This window comes from Elephantulus edwardii, unplaced genomic scaffold, assembly GCF_000299155.1.
Source record: "Elephantulus edwardii isolate Elephantulus edwardi_28Jun2011 unplaced genomic scaffold, EleEdw1.0 scaffold00269, whole genome shotgun sequence".
In the NCBI taxonomy this organism is placed as follows: Eukaryota; Metazoa; Chordata; class Mammalia; order Macroscelidea; family Macroscelididae; genus Elephantulus; species Elephantulus edwardii.
The window spans coordinates 2,165,759-2,173,067 of record NW_006400019.1 but is presented as its reverse complement, the minus strand read 5'-3'; the positions used below and the strand labels follow the sequence as shown (position 1 = coordinate 2,173,067).

At 48.6% G+C, this 7,309-nt stretch overlaps 1 pseudogene; it reads right to left on the bottom strand.

The window, feature by feature from the left end:
• Positions 1-3,901: 3,901 nt before the first annotated feature.
• On the bottom strand, positions 3,902-4,814 carry LOC102861841 (annotated as a pseudogene).
• Between the last annotated feature and the right edge of the window lie 2,495 nt (positions 4,815-7,309).

The following is a 7,309-nucleotide window of genomic DNA, read 5'->3' as shown; positions in this document are numbered from 1 at the left end:
TGCATATGAGTAGTTGGTGGTCTGTTCCACAATCAGCTCCTGGCCTAGTTTTCACAGCTGATATTGAGCTTCTCCAGCGGTTCCTTCCACAGTTGTAATCGATCTGATTCCTATACATACCATCAGGTGAAATCCAGGTATATAACCTGCATTTATGTCTCTTAAAAAATGTATTTGCTATGAATAAATCAGTGTTTCCAAATTTGAGGGCTCAGCCCCAGTTGCTGTATCTGTTAGTCTACTCTAAGTGTGCTTTGCTGTACATAGGGTTTTTGAAGGCTTGTTATATTTTGGAAGTGGATGGCCAGTCCTTCTTCCTAGTTGGTATTGATTTGGATGCTTAGTTTTAGAACAATATCTGACAGACAAGCATTGTACCGAGCAGATGAAAGCCACTTCCCTTACAGAAATAACCAATACATTCACTGTTCCCCACCCAAGGATGAGTGTCTTTTCTCTTCCCCTCCCTGCTATATCCCCAGTCCTTGCACTCCCACCTTCCTGGTCCAGCCCTCCCTTCCCTGGCCACCTCTTGATGTGATACTCAGTCCTCAAGTCACTTCTGGAATGAATTGCACCGCACACTGCTACTGGTCTCTCAAGCTTGTTGTCTGTCTCTTGTTTAGGAGGATGAACATCCAAATCTCCTGTACCAATTCAGGGACAGATTTTGCTTGAGGCAGTACTGAGGGAAGCTCCTTGCTACTGAGCTTCTGCTAAGTTTTGTGACTTAGTGCCCCTGTTTACACATCTGTCACAATATGATCATTTCCAAGGTCTGGATAGGTCTCTTCTATATCTTATATGGTGGTGATGTTGGCCTGAGGACCCAGGTTTAGAAGAGGACGTGACACTAGAGACATTATTGCCAATGTCAGATGAATCTTGGCAAAAAAGCAAGGAGTACCAGAGGAATGTCTACCTGTGTTTCATTGACTGTGCAAAGACGTTTGACTGTGTGGATCTCAACAAACTGTGGCTGACTCTAAGAAGAATGGGAATCCAAGACACTTGACTGTGGTTATGTGAAACCTATACTTGGACCAGGAAGCAGTCCTTAGAGCAGAGCAGGGAAACACTGCATGGTTTAAAATCGGGAAAGAGTGCATCAGGGATGCATTCTGTCTCCACACCTTTTCAATCTATATGCAAAACAGTTCATTCAGGAAGCAGGGCTTTATGAGGAGGAATGTGGCATCAGAATTGAAGGAAGACTCATCAACAACCTGCGTTACACAGATGATACAACCTTGCTTGCTGAAAGTGAGGAGGACCTGAAGCACTTGCTGCAGAAGGTCAGGACTGTAGTCTTCAATATGGATTGAAGCTCAACATCAAGAAGACAAAGATTCTCACCTCTGAGCCAATTGGCAGCACCATGATAGATGGAGAAGAGATTGAGGTTGTTAACAGCTTTAGTTTGCTTGGCTCCACAGTCAACACTCTTGGCATCAGCAGTCAGAAAATCAAAAGACTAATTACACTGGGAAAATCTGCTGTCAGGGACCTCTCCAGAGTACTGAAAAGCAATGAGGTCAATCTAGAGACTAAGATGTGCCTGATCCAGGCCATGGTCTTCACAATTACTTGTTATGTTTCAGAGAGTTGGACAATGACTAAGGATGACAGAAGAATGGATGCCTTCGAGTTGTTGTGCTGGAGAAGAGTCTTGAACATACCATGGACCACCAAGAAAACAAATCAGTCTGTCTTGAAGAGAGTGAAACCAAGTCTCTCCTTGGAGGCTAGAATTTTAAAACTCAGTCTCAGCTACTTTGGGCACATGGCCAGGAGAGACAGGTCCTTGGAGAAGAACATTATGCGTGGAAGGGTGGGCGGACAGCACAGAAGAGGAAGACCCCGAATGAGGTGGATTGATACAGTAACTGGGGTGATGGGGGTTGGTGTGTTGAAATTAGTGAGACTGGCTCAGGACAGGGCAGGGGTCAGAACTGTTGTACATATGGTTGTTATGGGTCGCAGGCGACTCGACGGCACATAACAACAGCGACAATACACAATGGTTTCTTTCCAAGCATATTATAAAGTATTCTAGTGGCATAGCCACTAGGTGACAGATAACAGAAGAATCAGTGCCTTTGAGTTGTGGTGTTGGAGAAGAATTTTTAATATCCTATGGACTGCTAAAGAACAAATATGTTTTGGAGGAAGTGTAACCAGAGTGCTCCTTGGAGGCAAGGCTGGTGAGGTTTTGTCTCACTTATTTTGGGCATGTTGTTAGGAGGGGCCGATCTTTGGAAAAGGAGACGATTCTTGGGAAGGTGGAGAGTCAGCGAAAGAGAGGAACACCCTCAACTAGATAGAAGACTGACACAATGACTGTCGCAATGGGTCACGTGTGTCTGAGATAATGAAGATGGCACAGGATAGGACAGGATTCACATCCATTGTTTATAGTCTCTATGAGTCCTACTTGACCCAATCACAACAAACAGCAACAGTGTCACAGTGCTTAAAGCACTTGTCTGCTAGCTGCAAGGTGGGAAGTCTGCTTTCATAAAGGTTGCAGCCCTGGAAGCCTGAGGGGGCAGTCCTACTCTGTTCCATAGCCCCACTATGAATGAGAATCAACTCTGTGGCCATGGGATTTGGCAAGCAGTCCTTGTCACCCTCAGCACAGTCCAAAGGGGTCGATACTAGTCTTTTCACCTTTATTTTTTTTTTTGTTGTTGTTGTTGTTATGTGCCACCAAGTTGCCTACGACTCATAGCGACCCTATGTACATCATTAGCTCTGAAAGCTGTCCTATCCTGAGCCAATCTCATGGTCTCTAACAGTACAAACCCCATGGCTCTACTCACTGAGTCACTCCATCTCATCCGGGGTCTTCTCTCCTGCACTGTCCCTCCACCCTTCCAAGCATGATGTCCTTCTCCAAGTACTGGTCCCTCCTGGCCACATGCCCAAAGTATGTGAGAAGGAGCCTCAAAATCCTAGCCTCCAAGGAGAGACTTGGTTTCACCCTCTCCAAAACAGACTGATTTGTTTTCTTGGAGGTCCATGGTATATTCAAGACTCCTCTCCAGCACCACAACTCAAAGGCATAGATTGTTCTTCTGTCATCCTTAGTTTTTGTCCAGCTCTCTGATGCATAGTACTTAATTGTGAAGAATTGGATCAGGTGCACCTTAGTCTCCAGAATGGCACTGTTGCTCTTCAGTACTCTACACAGTTTCCTGACAGCAAAGTTTTGCAGTGCAATTAGACTTTTGATTTCCTAAGTTGTGGTGCCAAGAGCGCAGGTGAGAAGCTGTGTGACTTGTCCCAGGTGACATAGCTTTTTGTCACCATACTGAGATGTGCGTCCAGACAGCCCAATCCCAGAGTTTATGCTTCTTCTGATCTCCACAGCACTGGAGAAGCGGGGTGTCCATGAGGCCACGGGAGCTGGCAGTGAAGCAGAAGTTCAAGCACTGGGTTTGGTAACATGGTGCACTGGTGGTGAGGGAGTCATGGGGCTCATGAGAGAATGAGAGGAGGGGAGCAGTGCATCTACAGAACCATCTGTATTGGACTTTCTGGATGCACGTCTCAGAAATAAGACAGCAACCGGAGGGGGAAGCAGATTCATAAAGAGTCTTGTTTCAATGTCAAGGGGACACTCAACTGAAATGAACATTTTTTTAATTAAAATACTGGGTTTATTTCACATGTATATTTTTGTTTCCCCACCATTTCCATTTGTCTGACCACTGCTACTACTTTGTCCTGTCATAACATTCCATACATACTTAAAACCAAAGCAAAGGGTGGAGTTCCATCTTTAAAAACTAAACAGGCATTTTGGACAACACATTCTTGGCAGAGAAACCTGGACAACATTTATCAGACACGGTAGGGAAAGTTCTCACTCAGCATTATAAAAAAGGACAGCCAGATATCAACTGTTACAGAAATGAAATAAGACGGAAAATTTTAACAAACTGTTTTAACAAACTATTTTCTTAAAGAGACTTCCTCCACTGCCAGATATCTTGAATAGCCTCCTGGTCTGTCATCCGGAAGCAATTCTTCCCATAATTGATGAATTTGACTTCCACTTTGGGAAGAGAACCACCTTTTTCTATACTTGCTTGCATTTTTGCTTTACTGTCTTCTACAGAAGTAGGTCCTTTTGGAGTTTGGGGAGTTTTTTCCTGTCTTTTGAAAGATTCTTGTCCTTTCGATTGTGGAGTTGATGGTTTTGAGTCTTTTCCATTCTGGTTTGATTTTTGTGCATTTTTGGCTGGAGTATCCCGTTATAGATTTCTTCACTGGTGCTTTTTCTTCAGCCTCATCTTCATCTTCATCGTCGTCGTCATCATCGTCATCCTCTTCATCGGTGGCAAGTTTCACCTTTTTCTGTGGAATTTTGTTACCACCTGCAGGGGCAGATCTCTTTCCTGATGTACTTAGGAGTTTCACATCCTCCTCTGACTCTGACTCTGCATCTTCCTCCACAGCTACTCAGTGTTGTCCACTTACACGCACAGGCCCTGAGCCACACTTCAATCATAAGACGACAGGTGGTGGTATTTCAAAGCCCCCAAGCGAAACCATTGGCTGTACAGACATTTCCAAAGTTGCCAGTGTTCCTTTAATTGGGCTGCCCTCATAATTCATTGCCTCTGCTTAAAAAATGTGCAATTCATCCTTTGCACCGGCCCCTAAACTGACTGTTCTTAAGGATAACTGGTGCTCAATCTCATCATTATCCACCTTCAAGTGATAATCGTGGTCAGCGTTCAGTTCACAACCAAAAAGGTAGTTTTGGGGCCGCAGGGGCTCATGTCCATATCCAGCGAAGCTTCCATGGGTTGGTGGCTCACGTTTATGTGGGAGAGGACGGCAATAAAACACCACTGTTGCTGAGAACAGCTGCGCAGTACGGAATCACAGCAGGGCTGAAATGAACATTTTAAGTGCCATTTAAATCATTTTTATGTGGACAGTTTTTTCCCTTCATAATATGTGTTTCTAAAGGTAATTTTTTGTAAACATCCATTTATCTTTGTATTGTCAAAGCAGTAGCAATATGTGGACAACTTGTGGCATGAATCGCATTCACTGTGTTGCCCAACCACCACCATTAGCCAGCCACTCCTAAAAGTCTCTCATTACCCTGAACAGAAACCGCAATCATTTCCCCCCACACACTGCCATTCGGTCACAGCGGAGCTCCGCTGTAGGTTTCCAAGGCTGAGCATCTTGACAGAAGCAGATCGACCCATATTTGGCCCTCAGAGTTTGAACTGCCAGCCTTTAGGTTAGCAGCTTCACGCTTTAGCCACTGCACCACTAACAGATGTTGGTCTCTGTGCATTTGCCGAGATGGCTGACTTCTTGCAGTGTGTGTCCAAGGAGCATGTGGCTGTGCCTCATTTTGTTCATCCAGTCAGCTGCTGAGTGGTCCTTCAGGAAATGGACATGCTCACGAGGCAGAAAGGAAACAGCCGGGTCGGAGCTGTGTCGGTGCAGAAGCCGTGGCACCGTACAGGCACTATTCTGGGCAGACATGAAGAAAGCAGATGTTTGCATGCTTCCAGATTTCACAGTCCATCAGCTGGATGGACACTGGGCCGGGAGATTAGGGATGTTGGCACGAGAGCAGCTGGAGTGGCAGGCCACTGACTCTAGGCTGGGAGGGAAGTAAAGAAGTAGCAGCACCAATAGGTGGGAAGGGTGGGCTCCCACCTGTGCGGACGGGGGGACGGGAGGGGGGCCTTCTTCACGCTGACCTGTTCGGTGGCCGAGGGGGCTGTGGAGTGGGTGGGGTCTTCAACAACCAGCCGGTGAGGACCCTGTGGGCGCAGCAGAGCCTTGTGGCTGGAAGCTGAGCCCCAGGGCGGGGCAGGACCTGCAGCGCTTCGTTTTGTTGGGTGAGGGGACAGCTCACATTCCTCCATGAGAGGCTCCTGGAGAGTTGGGGCGCAACACCCCTCCTGCCTGCTCAAACCCGCTAATCTGCTCTCTGAGCAGGTAGAAGGGTGTGCGCCACCCAGAGGAGGAGGCTGGGGTTGGACAGTCCTTCTAGTGACAGTGGCCTTGGCCTGGACGGCCTCCTGTGCAGTACGGGGCTGTCATTAGGATTAGTGACTGTCCTTAGGGTTAGGGACCATCAAGTTGACCACGACTCGAAACACTCAGTGGACAGCAGGTGGACATCTTGGACAGCTCTTCAGGGTCTCCCAGCCCACAACCTTAAGCACAGCCCCAGCCTTCCTGGGTCACAGGGGGAAGTCAGCCAGTGCCCATGGGGAGCCAGGGGCTCCAGAAAGCCCTACTGCTCCAGGGTCAGGGCTGCCCGTGGGGGCCTAGGATGAGGGGCACTGGGCAGGGAGCCCACACTCTCCTCCCCATGCTTCCCCTCCTCCTCATCCCAGGAGCCTCCTTGCTGCCAACTGTACTAAACTCCGGAAAACCATGGCGGGAAGCTTTCCCAATTAGAACATTCTTTTTCCAATCTGGGAAGACTTCTTCAGGCGGGACGGGACAGACTGGGCTGCCAGCGAGGCCTGGCTGTACTGCTGCTCTCGTGCTTAGAGGCGGCCTGGGGCACTGAGGAGCCGAGCCCGAGCCAGGCAAAGACTGGCAAGGCTGACGGGGTAGGGGTCAGCAAGGGGAGCAAAGGTTTCCTCGTGCTGACTAGTATCTGATGAACAACTTCACACGGGCTTCCTTCCTTTGATGGAAAAGACACGTGAAGCTGTTCAGTCTAGATGACTCCTTAGGGAACACCAGGAAGCCGGTGCTCATCTTAGTGGGACCCACATGAAGCAAGTTGGTGCTAACCTTGTTGCCTGAGTTCTCGGCCCCGTCAGGCCTTGTCAAGTCAGTAAGAGGCTTTGATGCTCCAAGAAGGTCCTGTGGGCCTGGGAGACAGGCAGCAGCCAGACCTAGAGGCAGAGTCTGTGATGTGATGAAAACATGGGAAACTGCTCACTGCAGGTGACTGGGAAGCACATGGAACCTGGTGCTCACCGGGGGGAGGGAGTTGGCATGGCCGCAAGCCCCCTCAAGAGTGCCTCTGCCCACAGACAAGATCCCCAACCCCCACCCTTGGTGCCTCCCTCATCAGCCTGGGAGCTGCACTAAAGCCAGGGCTGGGTCTGACGTGTGTCTGGGTAGGGTTAGGATGGCACTCTGGGGATAGGAGGCTGGGCAGGGACCTCTGATGAGTGAGGGACCCACAGCCCTTTACGCAAATGCCGGTGAGAGGTCGTAGGGGAGCATGAGGATGGGCCCTCACCCATCCCTGAGGCCTCCCTGGGGAGCTGGTTCCATATGCAGGAGCTGTGCCCTGCACCTC